Raw genomic sequence first — 17537 nt, forward strand, 5'->3', positions numbered from 1 at the left:
TACACTAAGCACTGAAAATATTTATAGACTAATATCTCGTGTTGAAGACATGGTTCCAATAATTCTCAGAAAATTGCAAAATTCGGACTTTGTTTTCTTAGAACTAGCTTAATTTATTTGAAATCTACAACACATGAAGAACAAAATCAAAGATTATCAACTTTCCATTCCTTCAACTAATGATCTAATAAAGTTGTTGTAAGTATGTGCTGTATGTGTATGTATGCATATGACTTTGCTTGGTTGAGAAAGACAGAGACAGAGGGAGAGTGAAATAGAGAGCAAATAAATTGGATTTTGGAAGACAGTTCCTCCCATTTTTATGGGAATGACAAAATATCTATTATAATATGACTAAAACACCAATCAAGTTAAATCTCTTGATTTTTCCTTCAGTGACAAAACTAGCCAATTCATTGAAACCATAAACAATAGCTGGTGTTCATTGAACCTCTCTGTGGTAGGCACCCACCAGAGGCTGTGGGGATTGTGATAAGACAGCTCTTACTCTTATGGAATATGCTTCCCAGTGAAAGGTTAGAAAATAAACAAATAAATATATAGAGTGCCTTGATAAAAAACCATAATAAACAATCTTTTAAAGCAGGGTGAGGAAGTAGAGAGAAAGGCTAGGGGTAATACTTCAATAAAGAAGACCTGTCTGAAGAGGTAACATTTGAGCAGTTACCTGAATTAGGAGGGGGAGAAAATCCTGCCAAGACCTGGAGGAAGAACCTTCCAGGCAGAGGAAACAGCCAGCGCAGATGGCCTGAGGTTGGAATAGCTTGTGTTGGAAGAGCAAGACGGCTGTCATGAGTAGAGAGGCATAAATAAGGTGGAGACGATGGTGCAGTCAGGGAGATGGGCAGAGCCAGACTCCGCAGGGTACAACAGGGATGCCTTGCAAGGGTCTTTCTGCATCAAGTCCAGCCACTGCAGGTCAATTTGGCAACCATGTTCTAAGTGTGTATGGCAACCAAGGCTCAGCAGGTATTAGGCACTGCAGGAGAAGGAAAAACAGACTTGCAATGATTGTGGAATAAGGAAGCATGTGAAAAACGTCACAAGAAAGTTACACACAGAAGACTTGGACTTTGACCTGAATTAGCCTAAGTTAAGCTGAATATTTGGGTAGACAGAACGGGAGGAAGGACTTGAAATTTATTCATTCATTCATTGATTCATTCATTCATTCATTTGATCAATCAATATTTACCGAGTGCCAGCATTATGAGATTAGACCATGGGAGTACACAGCTGAACAAAACAAAACAAGGTCTCCGTCCTCCATTAATAACACAAACAAATGCTATACAGTTTTCACTGCAGTGAGAATCATGCAAGAGAGACTCATGTTGGGCTTGCCAAGGGCTATCAGAGAGACTTCTCTGAAGAAGGTGTGACTGACTAGGAGCTGAAGGATGATCAGATTTTACCTGGAGGAAGGGTGTCGGGAGTGGGGAGTTTTACAGGTAGAGAGGAAGGCCCTCTGGTTCAGGACTTACAGGAGATTGATGGGATTCATGGCCTGAGATGTGGTTGGCAGAGGGGTCCCAGGGTCCAGCCATGGTGAACACTGTAGACTGCAGGAAGGACTTGGGTCTGAGTTTGTTTTTTTGTATCTTGAGATGGAGTTTTGTTCTTGTTGCCTCGGCTGGAGTACAGTGGCACAATCTTGGCTCACTGCAGCCTCCGCCTCCCTGGCTCAAGCAATTCTCCTGCCTCAGCCTCCTGAGTAGCTGGGATTACAGGCGCCTGCCACCATGTCCAGCTAATTTTTTGTATTTTTACTAGAGATGGGGTTTCACTGTGTTGGCCAGACTGGTCTCAAACTCCTGGCCTCAGGTGATCCACCCTCCTCGGCCTCCCAAAGTGCTGGGATTACAGGCATGAACCACCGCACCCGGCCGGGTGTGAGTTTTAAGAGTAACAGAAAGTCAATGAAAGGGGTTGACTTGAGGTGAGTCAGTTTCATTTTGCAATGAAATAAGATTTGCAAACTGAAAAATTCACTCGTCTTGGAGGATGGAGGGCAGATGGGAGAAAGAAACAAGAGCGAGTTTAGGGAAATCAGACGAGAGCTTCTGCAGAAATCTAGTCAAGGAGAGAAGCTGCTGGTGGTGGAAATGGAGGGAGAGAAAAGTAGTGGTGGTCTAGAGATATTTAGGAAGGCTGTGATGGGTTCCAGGCTGCTGGTAGGTGTGGCCATGTGACTTGCTTCAGCCAATGAAGTATGAGCAGAAGTGACATATGAGAATTCCAGACAGAAGCTTTAAGAATCAGTGAGTGAATGATTCACTTCTCTCTCTTACACCATTTGTCATTGTTCCAAATGGTGGCTACTTATTCAGCCTGGATCCCCTGTGCAGGGGAGACCTGGAACAGAGTCCCAGTTGGCCCACTGGACATGTAGCATGAGTCAGAAATCAACTTCTGACATCGTTAGTTCCTGAGACTGTGGGAGTGTTTGTTTCTGCAGTGTAAGCTAGCTGATCCTGTCCAAACAAGAAATAAAATGAACGTAGTCGGGGGGAATTAGAATGAAAATGACAATTATTCTGAGAGCTATTCAGTGCTTATTTTTAGATTATTTTCAAGCACAACTCAGCACTCCAAGCAAGCCCCTTGCTCCTTGTCCCCTCCAAATTCAGTCTGATGCAATTCAGTGTGACACAAAGGAAAGTGACTCTATCTTCAGCAAATGTGGCGCCTCTAATGGTAGCAAGGTGCTTTGAAGATGAAAAGTTCTCTGCAAGTGCTAAGCATTATTATTCTGTATCAGATGTCAGTATGCACTTAAAAAAAGATTCCATTAAAGTGCCTTGCCATTGTTTTATGATACAAGCATCAGACATTTTCAAAAGGGTCAAGTCATGACAGGATTATTTAACTCCTAGAAGGAGTAGAAAGTAATTGGTGAGCTGGAGGATGATCCAGGACGGAACGATAGGGTGTTCACTTAGCTAGTAGGATTTGTTCTCTTGGCCACAAGAGAACAATGGTGTTAGCATGCTTATTTAAAGAGCCCAAGAGTACAGACCCTTTGTGGGGAACTGGTTGAAAGGTGCAGAGGCCCCAGTGTCTATGTGTGAACAGGTGAGGCTGAGACAACCCACTGTGGAAAAAAGAAGCATAGATGAAGGCAGACAGCTTCCCACTCCAACACACACACATATGCATGTGAATGCACACACACACACACACACACATACACCCTTGGTTGCTGGTGTTTCCTATGGACCAGTATCTCAGATAAAAGAGTCTAGAGCTGGGAAGCTGGGCTGGAAGATAGCAAGCTGTCCAACTCAGCCCCATCACCCCCATTTTATGTTTGTTATTGAACTTTTGTAGTCATTCAGTGCTGGGCAAGTTTACTACAAAAGAGGAAGATGAGGAGGAGAAGGACAATATGGAGAAGGGAGAGAAGGCATGCTGGGTACTATCTGGTGGCTGGGATAGGGACAATAGGCAAATGTCCTGAGGTGTCATGTAAGTAGTCATATAAGTAGTCCACTTTCACCATTAGAGGGTGTCGGGGGAAAACTTGCAATTTCAGTCATGCTACTACTTAGATGCCCAAAGGAAACATAGCTGCTTTATTTTCTGTAAGTGATCTTACCATCTACACATGCCTCTTGCCAGCAGGAATGTGTGTTGGGTGATGGGTTTAGAAGTGGATATTTTAGGCTTGTTCATTAAAGATGACTCCGTTTCTTCAGTTGGAAGCATCTCCTCCCAGTTAAAATTGTCCTTTGCAGTCCTGTATTTATGACACTGAGAGAGGAGACCTCTCATCCACACTGTGCACTCTAAGTGCTCCCTGGAGCCTGCTGGAGAGTGGTTGCTCCACTTTGCTCCCAAGATTTACCCCACCTGGACATTCCAGGTGATGCTCTTGCTCACGTGGAGACTGCAGTCTTGGCATGTGTTCCCTAGCGGGGCAGTCAGAACACCTGTGGCAGGTTGCCTGCTTCCCCTACAAATTTGTGCCCTTCATTTTCTTCTCCCCAGCTGCCAGGCCAGGAAGTGGCTTCCCACCTCCTCTTCACATCTGGCTTGGGCTTCTCCTACCCCATATCATATTCCTTCTCAAGGTGGCATTCACCCTTCATTGGAGCAATAGTGGTGGAATGACTGTAGGGAACATGGTTTATAGAGGCATTGAATGAAAACCACAAGCATTTAATATCTTTAAAATATTTTCTCCATTACAAGAGGTGCATTCCTTTAGCCTAAGGTTGATTCTGTCTCATAAAATGTAGATATGCTTAGGAGATGTAAAGCAAAACTGTTCTTTCTAAAACACCATTGGATGATTTAAGTTGTTTGGTGGCTGCATCAACCCCAAGACTGCACAACCCAGGCCCATTCATTCATTCCCTAACCATTCATAAGCAACATTCATTGCACACATCTATATGCCAGCATGGTCCTAGGCACCAGAGATCATAAACTACTGAGAGGCAGATAAAATAATAAGAATAAGTAATTAACGACTGCTGTGAAAATTGCCACACTGGAAAAGTCAGGATGCTCTGAGAATGAATGACACAAATAAAGGGATCAGGGAAGCTACTTGAGCAGGTGACAACTGGCAGGCAAAGACAAAAAGGAGTTAACTGAGAGAAGAGCTATGGAGGTGTAGTGTGCTGTAGAGGAGAGGTTTCACAGCCAAGGGGGCAGCATGTGCACTGGCCTTGAAGTAGAAAGGAGCACTGAGGGTCCTTTTCAAGGCGACCTCTAAAAGGGAATGGAGGGAGAATCCTGGAGGAGAGAGGAAGGGAAGGGCACAGGGAAAGGAGGAGTTGAACCAGGCCAGGGCAGTGGCAGTCAAAAGTCACCTTGAGAAATTGATTAGTAAAATCATGAGCCACTTTTGCAAAGCTCTTTGTAGAAACCCCACAGACATTTAAGCCTCATGCTCACCATTTCCAAATAGAATTTTTATCTCACGCTACTTCGACCAATTCCACTTGTTTTCCAGGTTCTCTCCTGACTGTCTGGAGGAGGACTGGCTTAAAGGAACCCTTACCTCTGCAGGGATCTAGCACCTGCTGTGTAAACCAGTTGCAGGGCGAGGTGCAGGACAGGGAACTAGCCATGGTCCTTACCTTCCAGGAGCCCTGTTCTGGCAGATCACAGCAATGGGAACTGTCAAGGCTTCAATCCTCCTGCCAACATCCTGGTCGCCCTTCTTCTGGGGACACAAATCCCAAACCTCCGAGGCTTTTTTTGTGCTCCTTCTTCATTACTCCCCATAGTTAATCTGCTACCAAGTTCTCTCAATCCTACCTGCAAAATATTTCTAGGATCTGTCTACCTATCTTCAGCCTCCCTGTTTCAACTCTTATCAAAGTAACTATAATTCTTCAACTTGGTAATTGTAGTAACTTCTTCACTTGTAACCTCAAATTCACTCTGATTCCCCCTTCATGAGGGCAGCCAGAGTGATTTCTTCAAAAGGACAATGTGATTATGCCATTCTCTATTCACTTCTGAGATTTTATTGCTCTTAGGAGAAGGAAAAGAGGGTCTTGGCCCAGCCTACAAGGCATTCATTGTAAGATCCAGCCATTCATTGTGAGATCCAGCCATTCATTGCCCACCACTCCAGCCCTCACGCTCCCTCCAGGCTCGCCCTCGCTCTCCACCTTCACACCACACTGGTCTTTGTAGAGCTCCTTGAAGGGGCTGAGCTCCCATCTGCCCGACACCCATACCTGCACTCCACCGTCCCTTCCTTGGGACAACTTCTCAGACTGCCAGACCATGTCAGTACTCCCTATCATCCTCCCTATCATCCTTCCAAGGAGTGGTCTTATTTTTATGTGTTTATTTGATTAATCCTAACTAACCCTACTTGATTTTGAGCTCTTTGGGAGCAGAGGTGATTCTCATCTCTGTGCATGTCTATGGCACAGGGATGAGAATGCTCTCTGGCACAGAGTGGCTGCTGTGATGAATATAAGTTGAATAAAAGAACAAATGACTGCAATGGAAATGAGTGAAGAATCTGGCCACCTTCCCAGCGTTCTTGTATAGGAAGACTTTGCAATGACCTGAAAGGCCTGACATGGTATACACCCCTTCCCCAAGTCCCCATTTATCTGGTGTCTGATCGGCTTCTCTTTCTAGCACACTTGACTCTGGCTTCACTGGTCTTCTTGCTGTTCTGCAGCAGGCCAGATGTGTTCCAGCCTCAGGACCCTTGTGCTTGCTGCTTCTGGTGCCAGGAATTCTCTTCCTCCAAATATCCGTCCACATGACTGACTCTCTCCCCTCCTTCAGGTCTCTGTTCATATCACTCTTCCCAGTGAGGTCTCCTCTGACCTGCCTACATAAATCCATCAATTTTTTTTTTTTTTTTTTTTTTTTTTTGAGACGGAGTCTCGCTGTATCTCCCAGGCTGGAGTGCAGTGGCGTGATCTCGGCTCACTGCAAACTCCGCCTCCCGGGTTCACGCCATTCTCCCGCCTCAGCCTCCCAGTAGCTGAGACTACAGGCGCCCGCAACCACGCCCGGCTAGTTTTTTGTATTTTTAGTAGAGACGGGGTTTCACCATGTTAGCCAGGATAGTCTCGATCTCCTGACCTCGTGATCCACCCGCCTCGGCCTCCCAAAGTGCTGGGATTACAGGCTTGAGCCACCGTGCCCGGCCTAATCCATCAATTTTGAAACCCCTACCTGATTTATTTTTCCTGATAGTCCTTATCACCTTGGGCATATTACCTTATTTATACGTGTATCATCTATCTCCCTTCACCACCACGAGAATATGAGCTCCTTAAATGCAAGAATTTTGCCTGTTTTATACTCTGCTGCATCCTCAATCCTTATTACAGTTCCTGGCATAGTAAACCTTCAATATTTGTCTGTGAACAGATGAATTAATAAACGAATCTTAAGCCTAGAAATGACCTGGGCCTTGTTCTTAGAGATCCCTTCCCTCTTGACCTTGTGGCCAAAAAAACAACCTTCTATTCCAACCAAGTCCTCATTTATACAGCTCCCAAATTCCCAGCTACAAATTAATGACAACAAAAATAACCACTATTAAATGTTAACTAAATGCCAAATATTCTGCTGTCATATACATGTATAATCCTTATAGCATCACTATGAGAAAAGAAGTTACAATCTCCATTTAACAGATAAAGAAAATTATCATCAGGGAGGTTAAGTGACTTGTCCAATGTCACACAGTTAGTAAGTGGCTAAGCTAGCCTTTGAACACACCCACTTTGTCTCTAGAGCAGGAATGGGCAAACTAAGGCTTGCAGACCAACTCCAGCTCACTACATGTTTTTGTATAGCCTTCAAGCTATGAAAGGTTTTTACATTTTTAAGTGGTTTGAAAACAATATGCAACGTGGACTACATATGGCCCACAAAGCCTAAAATGCTTACTATAATAAATATATCAAATTAAGAAATTCCTGGGCACCCCCTATATGTACACAAGAGGTACAGAAAAAGAGATGTATATTTAAATGCCATTTTTTGGGCTTCTCTCATACTGTCAGGAGCAGCTAAACACCTTCATGGATGTTACTCATTAAGTCACCTTACATCCTCCACCATAGAGGCCCAGAGATTAAGTGATGTGGCCAAGGCTATATTTTAAGAGACAGAACTGGGAGTACAATCACAGACTCACAGGGTTGGAAAGATTTCTAATGCTTATTTATCCCAAGCTCCTCATTTTATGGATTTGAAAAGGAAAGTAGCTGAGTCCCGGGAAAGTCAGGGGCATCTGGGGTTAATGCCACAGCACCTCTCCAATCCCTTGACCTGGGGTTTACTCTCCACTAGGTTGGCCCTTTCCTCCCGTCATTTCCAAAATCCTTCGGCATCTCTATGAGCCCTAGCATCCAGCCTGCTTCCTCTCCCCCTCCTGACCTTCTCCGCACCCACCACTGCTGTGCCTGCGAGGACGACTCGAACTACAAATTAAGTGAAGGAGAAAACTGAATTGATATGATCTGAGCAAGGGAAGCACAAAGGCACCAATTTCCTCTCCACATTATACAGGAAGATCTGGGCCGCGTGGGGAGCCGGCGCAGCGCCTTTTGATGTTTGCCTTCCTGCAAGTAACAAGCAGGAGGACATGAGAAGGCTTCACCTCCTCCATGCAAACTCACAACAGCAGGTTTCCAATCATGGTTGAAACAAATCCAGAGATGAAAAACGAAGAAAAGAAACGAAGAAGGAAGAGAAAGAGATGATTGTTGTTTAGAGAGCTTTCAGGACAAGGAGATCCTTTAAAACTAACTACAGGACGTGTTAAAGAGCTTACAAACACCCCCAACGCAGCCCTGGGCTGAACTTCTAAAGGGTGTAGCAACGGGGGACTCTGAGCCTGAGTCAGGACTCCCCATGGCTAAAGCTAGACCTATTCAGGAAGGGGACACCAAGGCTTTTCACAGATGTAAAGTCCTCCTCTCCACATCCGAGCTGGGATTTCTGAAAGCCAGAACCAGGATGCTGCCACTGTGGAGTGGAGATTCCAGCTCAAAAATCGTTTTCACCAGCAGGAGCAAGTGGTCTGGAAATATCCCCTTCCCAACTGAGGTATTTGTGGTTCAATGTGTGGCATGTGCCCATGCTGTGTTAACAGGCCAGTAATGGGCATGCAAGAAGTTATAGTGGCATTTAGGTCCTAAGGGAAGAACTACTTGATCAGTCTCTCTCTATATACATCGCTCTCTCAAATCTCCCATTTTTTTTTTTTGTTTGTTTGTTTGGTGACAGGGTCTCACTCTGTTGCCCAGGCTGGAGTGCAGTGGCATGATCACGACTCACTGCAGCCTCGACCTCCCAGGCTCAAGTTGTCTGCCCACTTCAGCCTCCCAAGTAGCTGGGACTACAGGTGCTCACCACCAGGCCCAGCTAAATTTTGTTCTTGTTTTTGTTTTTGTTTAGAGATGGGGTTTCGCCATGTTGCCCAGGCTGGTCTCAAACTCCTGAACTCAAGTGATCGACCTGCCTCGGCTTCCCAAAGTGTTGAGATTACAGGCATGTGCCACCACGTCTGGCCCCCATCTAAACTTTTTATTGCAGTAAACAAAGGGGCTAATATGTAGCATTCTGAGATTTTTGTCTAAATCACCTTGGGCTTATTCTGTTGTAGCAGTAGTTCTGGAACATTCGAAGGTAACAGCTAAAGATCAAAGCTCTTGTGTCTTTGGTGTCTTTGCAATGTCTTTCTGTCTTCACTCACTATATTAGCCATCAAAAATTATTTAAGAACCATCGAAGAAATATATGCAGACAAGAAATAGAAAAAAATAGCTTTTTTTCCTTCATGAGAGGGGAATGAAGTAAGATGCATTAAGTCTTTCTTTTAGTTGAATCCTGTATGACATGATTTTTTAAAATCTTACCATCCCAATAACTCTATCAGCATTATTTTGCATATGGAGGAACTAAGACTCAGAGAAGATAGTGGACTTGTGTGAGGACAATGTGCTATGAAGTGATAGAGCCAAACATCCAGCCCAGGGCTGACTGATTTTAAAGTCTGAGCTCTTCCAGATAATACCCACTGGTGTCCACCTTAAAATAACCAACTGGCTCCCTCACCAGCAGTGTGTGCATTCGGGTAAGCAGGGTCCTGTTGAGCCTGGCTGTTCCTTGAAAATATCAGAGTAACTTGGACTTGGTGCCTGCCTGGACTTATACTTGTCGGTGTTGTCTTCTTTGCCAGTAGTGACAGAAAGTCAGAATGTGCAGGGCTCTGCTGTAGATATAGGAAAATATGAGCACCCTCTGTGTTCAGGTTTACTCCCCCAGCCTGACCATTACTCTCAACTCTCCAGACCTGTATTTCCACATGCCCACTCAGCAGCTTAGTTGAATGGTCAATAGACATTTCCGATCCAACATGGCCAGTCTGCAGTCTTGACGCTTCTTCCTTATTCCAATAAATGGCACTGCCCCTCTTCTAGCTGATCCAGCCAAAAGCTCTAGCAGTAGCTCTTTGAGGTTGAGTTCCCCCAAAGCAGATCCTGGGCAAGGCTTTGAGTGTGAGTAGTCTGTTTGGAAGGTGCTCTCAGGAAGTAGTGAGAGGAAGTGGAAAAGTGAGATGGAAAAGAAGTGCACCCCATGAAGGGTGTGTTGTCAAGCGAGTTATCAATATGAACTACTAGTGCTTCATCCTGCTGAGGACTTTAGGAGCCAGGGCACAGCACAAGCCTCAGAGTTATGTCCCTACTCTGTGGGGTGACGGAACTGGGCTGCATATACACAAGCTCCCATCATTCATCAATTGAGGCTACCCCTGAGGGATCCTCTGGCCTGCTTTGGACACATGGACAGAGTGGGCTCCAGTGGTCAGAGGAATCCCTCAGGCAACAAAATGTATAGGCTGGCCATTAGAAGTGGGGCCTCTAACATAGTAAAGACAGGACCTATGGATGTGGCATGACAGTGGCTGCGGTAGAATCCCTGATTGTCACCATCCCCTCCCGAACCACACAGTCACTCCACTGGTAAAATCTGTGGGCTCTGCTTGCAAAATAGATTCCATATCTGACGACTTTTCACCACTAATTGCAGAAGAATCTGGTGTAAGTGACCGTCAGTTCTCACCCGTACTCTTGCTGGAGCCCCCTAACTGGTCTCCCTGCCTTCCTCCGTTTTCCCCTATCGTCCTTCTGTACTCAGAAGTCAGAAGGATCCTTTTATCCATGATCGTGTTATTGCCTGTTCGAAAGCCACCATTGCTCCCCTCTTGGTTGGCACCAACCCACAGTCCTGGGCTTGGCCTGCAGGTCCTGCCTACTCAGCTCGTGCTTCATTCTCTGATGTCATCTCCTGTCATGTTGCTCCACCTGCACTGGCTAATCTTCAAAAGTGCCAAGCACACTCCCACCCTGAGGCCTGTGCAGGAGCTGCTCTCCCACCTGGCCTGAGCCTCCCCCAACATCCCCATGGCCACTTTCTCACTGCAGCTTTCTCACTTCCCCCAAGGGGAAGACCACCGGCCACTCCTGCTCTCTTGCCCACATCATTATCTTTCAGAGTGCTGGTTTCCTAAGAAAGCCCCCAATCACCACCCTTCCTTCTCTACCCTAGGTCTTTAAAGAGATCGAAATAAGACAAGGAATGAGGACAGGACTGAGCTGCTTGTATCCAGTTTATTCCTCCTAGAATCCTTATCAATCAGCCAAGTCACCTCCTTTGGGGCAGAGTAAGGTAAGGGGAATAGAGACATGGAGATCCTCAGGATGCCCCTGTGCATGGAGGGAGGTGTCAGGAGTGGTGAAATCTACAATGCTTCTTACACTTTATAGTTATATTGTGATGAATCTATTGCATGGATGCATCCCTCAGGTTCTTTTTACTGATTCAGGTGCTCACCGCCAGCCTCTATGCACGTTTTTCTTCCTCTTCCTCTTCTCCTTCTCCTTCTCTTCTACTTCTTTTTTTTTTTTTTTTTTTTTTTTTTTTTGAGATGGAGTCTCACTCTGTCGCCCAGGCTGGAGTGCAGTGGCGCGATCTCAGCTCACTGCAAGCTCCGCCTCCCGGGTTTACGCCATTCTCCTGCCTCAGCCTCCTGAGTAGCTGGGACTACAGGCACCCGACACCGCGCCTGGCTAATTTTTTGTATTTTTTAATAGAGACGGAGTTTCACCGTGGTCTCGATCTCCTGACCTTGTGATCCGCCCGCCTCGGCCTCCCACAGTTCTGAGATTACAGGCGTGAGCCACTGAGCCCGGCCTCTACTTCTCTTTCTCCTTCTCCTTCTCCTTCTCCTTCTCCTTCTCCTCCTCCTCCTCCTCCTCCTCTTTCTCCTTCTCCTTCTTCTTCTTCTGTTTGTTTTTTGTTTGTTTTTTTGACACAGAGTTTCTCTCTTGTTGCCCAGGCTGGAGTGCAGTGGCATGATCTCAGCTCACTGCAACCTCTGCCTTCCATGTTCAAGTTATTCTCCTGCCTCAGCCTCCCAAGTAGCTGGAATTATAGACATGCACCACCACAACTGGCTAATTTTTGTATTTTTAGCAAAGATGGAGTTTTACTATGTTGGCCAGGCTGGTCTTGAACTGCTGACCTCAGGTAATCCATCCCCCTCGGCCTCCCAAAGTGCTGGGATTACAGTGTGAGCCACCACACCTGGCCCTACGCATTTTGTTTCTAAAAGGTTCACACCTGGAACTTCCTTCTTGCACTGGCCCATGAACCTCTGCAGCTGCTTTGTCCCCTGGCATGCAGAGAGGAGGAAGAGTACCCAAAATTTACTCCCACTCGCCCCTCCAGCCTGTAGCCAATGGATGTGGGAGTATAAAAGCCCGACACCCCTGCTTCGAAGACAGACCCTGAGATGTAATTTATACCCCAGAGCTCCCAACAGGATCAAGCAGAGATTGGAACCTTGTGTTAAACTGCACCTTTGCTGGGCTTCTTCCCCATCTCTTGCCCTGTTTCCCTATGCCCTTACGGATGTCTCCTGGGAGCTCTTTCTTAATGAATTACCTGCACTTCAACCCTTGTCTCAGCACTTCTTCTGGGAACATAAGACTGAAGGCATCACTGTTTGTTGTTTATTTATTTCATTTCCCTACTAGAATATAAGCTCCCAAGGGCAGGAGTTTTTCTGTTTTGTTCAGTTTTGTATTTTCAGCAACAAGACCACTGCCTCGTATACAGAAGGCGCTCAATAAATATGTATTGAGTGGATGCGTGAATTTGTGAATGTATGTCAATTGACAGAAATACCAGGACCACTTCTAAAGAAGGTTCCCTCTGCTCTGTTTTATGGTCTGCTATGTCCTTCATGCCTGAAATCATTCACAGCACTAAGTAGATGCTCAATGAATATTTATTGACCAACTCCCATAGCCCCTGTCTGCTCTATTTCAGCAACTGTTCTAGGAAAACTGCTAATATGTCTGGCCCCTACCTGGCTTCTCTCCACCTCCCTCTCAGGCCTTGGTACAGAGCAGGTCTTCAGCCTGAGATGACTGCATTGCAGTTTCAGGGCCTACTGGGTGGAGGGACTGCTAGGCCTTAGGGAACAAGAGTAATAGACCCTACTAAGATGAGGGAGGCCTCTGGGAGACTGCAACAGCCTTAGCTGGCAGGGAGAAGCATCTGGGCACAGCTGGGTCATTGGAAGCTACTAGGAGAATTTGAGGTCCCCTGGGCAGGACAGGGAGGGATAAAATTCTGGGACAACATTAGATCCAGAGAATGGGGAGCCTCTGGAGGAGGGCAGAACAGAGGGGGAAAGGCAATGCCCCTAGTGGGTGTTAGGGCCCACTGGGCATGGGGATGTTTGTGGGGGAATAGTTGGGCATCCTGGTAAGCAGAAGCCCATGGGGAGTGATGGGGTCAATGGGGAGGGGAAACTTCTAGGGAAATCTTGGGGCTTTGTTGACAGTGGAGGGTTCTGGGGGAAGTGCTAAGTTTCAAAGGTATTAAGGTCAGAAAATATCAGAAAGTAATAAGGGCAAAGAGGAAATTAAACCAAGTCTGCTTACTCTTTCTCTCTCTCTCTCTCTCTCTCTCTCTCTCTCCCCCCCCCCCCTCGGTCTCTGTCTCTCTTTCTCTCTCTATTGTTCTCTCCCTAAACCTTTCTCTGATATTTTTTCCTCTTTGGTGTTGACACATCACTGTCAGTCAGTGACATTCTCCCTTAAGAAACCTATCTGACACAGAGCACGAGGCATGATGGTTGTTCATGGATCAGCCAGATTGAATTAAGGTTCAATTTCAGGTTAGAATCAACTGGAAGAGATGGGACCCCCAAAATAGCAGTGACTTCAGCAAAACAGAGCTTTACTTCTCCCCGATGGGATCTTCAGGCCATGATCCAGGTTTGGAGCAGCAGTCCTCACGTGTGGGGATCCTGTGCCTTCTGCCTTGCCACTCAGCATCATTGCTGCATTTCTCAAGGTGGCTGCTGGGGTGCCAGCCTTTATGGGCAGTTCCAGCCTGCAGGAAGGAGGAAAATGGAAAGAAAGGTGCATCCCCCAGTAAGGGTGCTCCCCAGAAGTTGCACACACCACTTCCACATATGCCCATTGACCAGAATATGGTCAAGTCACATGATCACATTTAGCTGCCAGAGAACCTGGGGCAATGTAGTGTTTATTCCAGGCAGCCAAGGATCCACTTAAAAGCTAAAGGTGTTTCTTATGAAGGAAGAACTGAAAATACATATTAAGGGACAACAAGCACACAGATTGAGGAAGCCAACCAGGAACATCAGGAGCCTCAGAGAGTCCCTTGAGAGACAAGCTCACATGGTGTGTTGGTATTTATTTCTACATAACAGCTTACCCCTAAATTTGGCAGCCTGAAATAGCAAACATGCTATCTCATGCAGTTTCTCAGGTGAGGAGTCTAGAAGCAGCAGAGCTGGGTGGCGCAGGCTCTCTAACAAGGCTGCAGCCCAGCTGTCTGCTGGAGCTGAAGTCATCATAAGCTCAATTGGGGCTAGAAAATCCACTTCCAAACTGACTTCACAGGGTTGTTGCTGGAGGCTTCAGTTCATTGTCTTGTGGGCCTCTTCACTGGGTGACTCACAATAAAGTAGTCTGCTTTCCGCAGAGCAAGAGATCCAAGGAAGAGAAGAAGGAAAAGAGGAGAGAGAGAGAGAGAGAGAGAGAAAGAGAGAGGGAGTGAGAGAGAGAAAGTCGTCCAAAATGGAAGCCACAGTCTTTTCTAACCCATTCTCAGAAGAGACACATCCTCTCATCTGCTGTTTTATTTTTGGTCACAGAGCCCAATCCTAGTACGATGTGGAGGAGGATATGAATCCCAAGAGGCAGGGATGACTGCGGGCATCTTGGAGGCTGACTACCAACCATGGGTAGGTAAATGAGTGCCAGGAGTTAGGAGATCGCACCTCGATAGAGAGAGTTCCTTGAGCCAGGAAGACTGCACACAGGCTCAGGAAGGCTGGCCGGGTCTAAACAGAAGTGGGTCAAAGGTTAAGGAGTATGTCTCAGTCTATTTAGGCTGCCATAGCAAAATGCCATAGACTGGGTAACTCATAAATAGCAGAAACTGATTCTTCACAGTTCTGGAGGCTGAGAAGTCCAAGATCAAGGTACTGGCAGATTGGGTGTCTGGTGAGGGTTCATTCCTCATAGATGGCATCTTCTTGCTGAGTACTCAACATGGCAGAAGGGGCGAACAAGCTTCCTGAGTCTCTTTTTTAAGGGTAATAATCCCATCCATAAAGGCGCTGCCTTCAAGACCTGGTCACCTCCCAAAGGCCTCACTTCCTCATATCATCACACTGGGGATGAGGTTTCAACCACTAATTTTTGGTGGGAGGAGACAAACATTTAGACCTTAGCAAAGTACAACAAAATGTTCCTGTGGTTGCTTTCTGATATTCACCTAATCACCCCAAAGGGATGAATCTTTCTATCACTTCAAGGAGGGAGAAAATCTTACTAGCATGTAATAATCAGCACTGTTACCCACAGCTCAAGCCACCCCAGACACAAAGCCAAGACCACTACGTGGATAGATGTCCTGGCTAAGTGTGGACACAGGGCACAATCAGAGAGGTGAACACACAAAGAGCTTCACCAGCTTCTCATAGACCCTGCTTGCCTTTCGAAGTGATGAATACACATGACCTGGTCATTCCAGAGACTAACAAGACCCCTCTGGCCCAACAAGACCTGAAACTGGGGACCCAATACCATGCAGATGGCCTGAGTCATTACAAAGGCAATTAAATGCCCAACTCCATAGCCACGTGCCAGCATGTAGGTCTTTGTGCATGGAGGGGAAGAATCTTTAGTCTTATTTTCTCTCAAGCCTAGGGTTAATTGGGAAGCTAGCTTCAGTGACTAGTACACAGAGGCTAATTTGTACAACCATTGCCCACAAGTGGGTGGGGGGATGACGGAAAAAAAAAAAAAAAGCCATTGCTGGAGACAGTCTGCCATTGAATTGGATCTTAATATTCTCGTCCATGAACCAGCAGTTGCATTACAGCTTGGAAAAAAAAAGCAGGAAAAACCCACACACATTCTTTCAATTTCTAAAGGGAAATTTGACTCGGGCTGTAGAACAAAGGACGAAGAAATAGAAGTAAAAGAAAATCAAAGAAAAAGTTATTTGGATTCAAGGGGATCAGATGTTTCATTTATTGCAGGTTGGAGACCTTCAATCAACCAAATGAAAGGAACATTTGTATTAAAATACCTACGAGGCAGAGAGAAAGCCTTGATCGGGTGCAGCAGAGTTAAGTTACAGCAATCATGCTGAGAGATATGAACCCACCTTCGAGGTTATCTGTTCCCAATATTGAAGGTTTTCTGTCTTACAAACCTGAGATGAAAAGGTAGTTGTTTTGACGTCTGGATCTGGAAGCCAGACACTGAAATTAGCAGCATGCTTGATGTGTGTGCTGCAAGAACGTGGAGCCCAGGATGGGGTGAAAATGTAACTGCTTTATTAAAAGGAAATGATGTTAATGCAACACTAAGTGCCCAAGTCACCCATGAGGGTAGGGTGTGGATGGAGATTATGAAAACACCTTCTGAAAAGGGGCAGAGAAGGAGCACTGCACTCAGAGTCAGGGACCAAAAGTATGGCCCCTCCTCTGACCTCGATATGGTAGCTCCATGATAGCTGGGACCTGGCCTGTCTGGTTCACAGTGCCAGGTATATAGGAGGTATTCAGTAGATGTCAAACAAATGGATGAATGAATAAATGAATATGAACTTGGGCCTCTTTGGACCTAAGTCTTACAAAATAAGGAGCTGGGACTAACTATGGATTTCTCCAGTGGGATGAATACCACTGCTGGTTGGGCAGCACGTGAATGGGTTTGGGTGCCATGCAAAGACATGGTATTAAACAGTACTAACTCAGAGAGAGAAAGGTATCACTTTTGAACTCTTTCTGGCCTCTGACTCCCTCTAAGAGAAAGTCTCAATCCAATAATAATATCTCTTTAACACCTCTGCGATGTTTTCAACCCTCTCTTCATAATAATAAGAGGGGAACGCCCAGGCTCACATCCTCAGCAGGCATCAGCATCCAACTCCATTTCATAACTTGACTTCTTTCCTTTGTACTTAATTTCACAGTTGCCTTTCTATTTACGGAAAGTGATAGTAGTTTTTCCTTGGCAGAACTGATCTTTTTAAGGTTTCTTTGTCAGACAGATGTTTCTAAGTAAGCACAAATTGATGTAAAGCCACCATTAAGGAAACAACAGCTCAACTGGGATGCAGAGATGGAAAATATCGTGATGATGAGACATGGTTTGGGAAAAAAAAAAAAGAAAAAGAAATTGTCCCAGCTGACCCTGAAGGTCCCTTCTGGAAATACTGAGCATCCAAAGTCTAAGACTCCACTCTTCTGGTTTGTGTAGAGCAAATCCAGCAGTCTCTAGCAAAGAGGTGACTGCAATCTGAACCTCTGGAAGATGGGCCTATTCATGTAACCATTTATTCATTCTTTCAATAAGTATTTATCAAGAGCATATTATATGTGCACTGCTGTTCCAGGCACTGGGATAGTAGTGAAAGAAAAAGAGGGAAAAAAGTCTCTGTCCTCGTGG

Source organism: Macaca nemestrina, chromosome 18 (assembly GCF_043159975.1).
Source record: "Macaca nemestrina isolate mMacNem1 chromosome 18, mMacNem.hap1, whole genome shotgun sequence".
Lineage (NCBI taxonomy): Eukaryota > Metazoa > Chordata > Mammalia > Primates > Cercopithecidae > Macaca > Macaca nemestrina.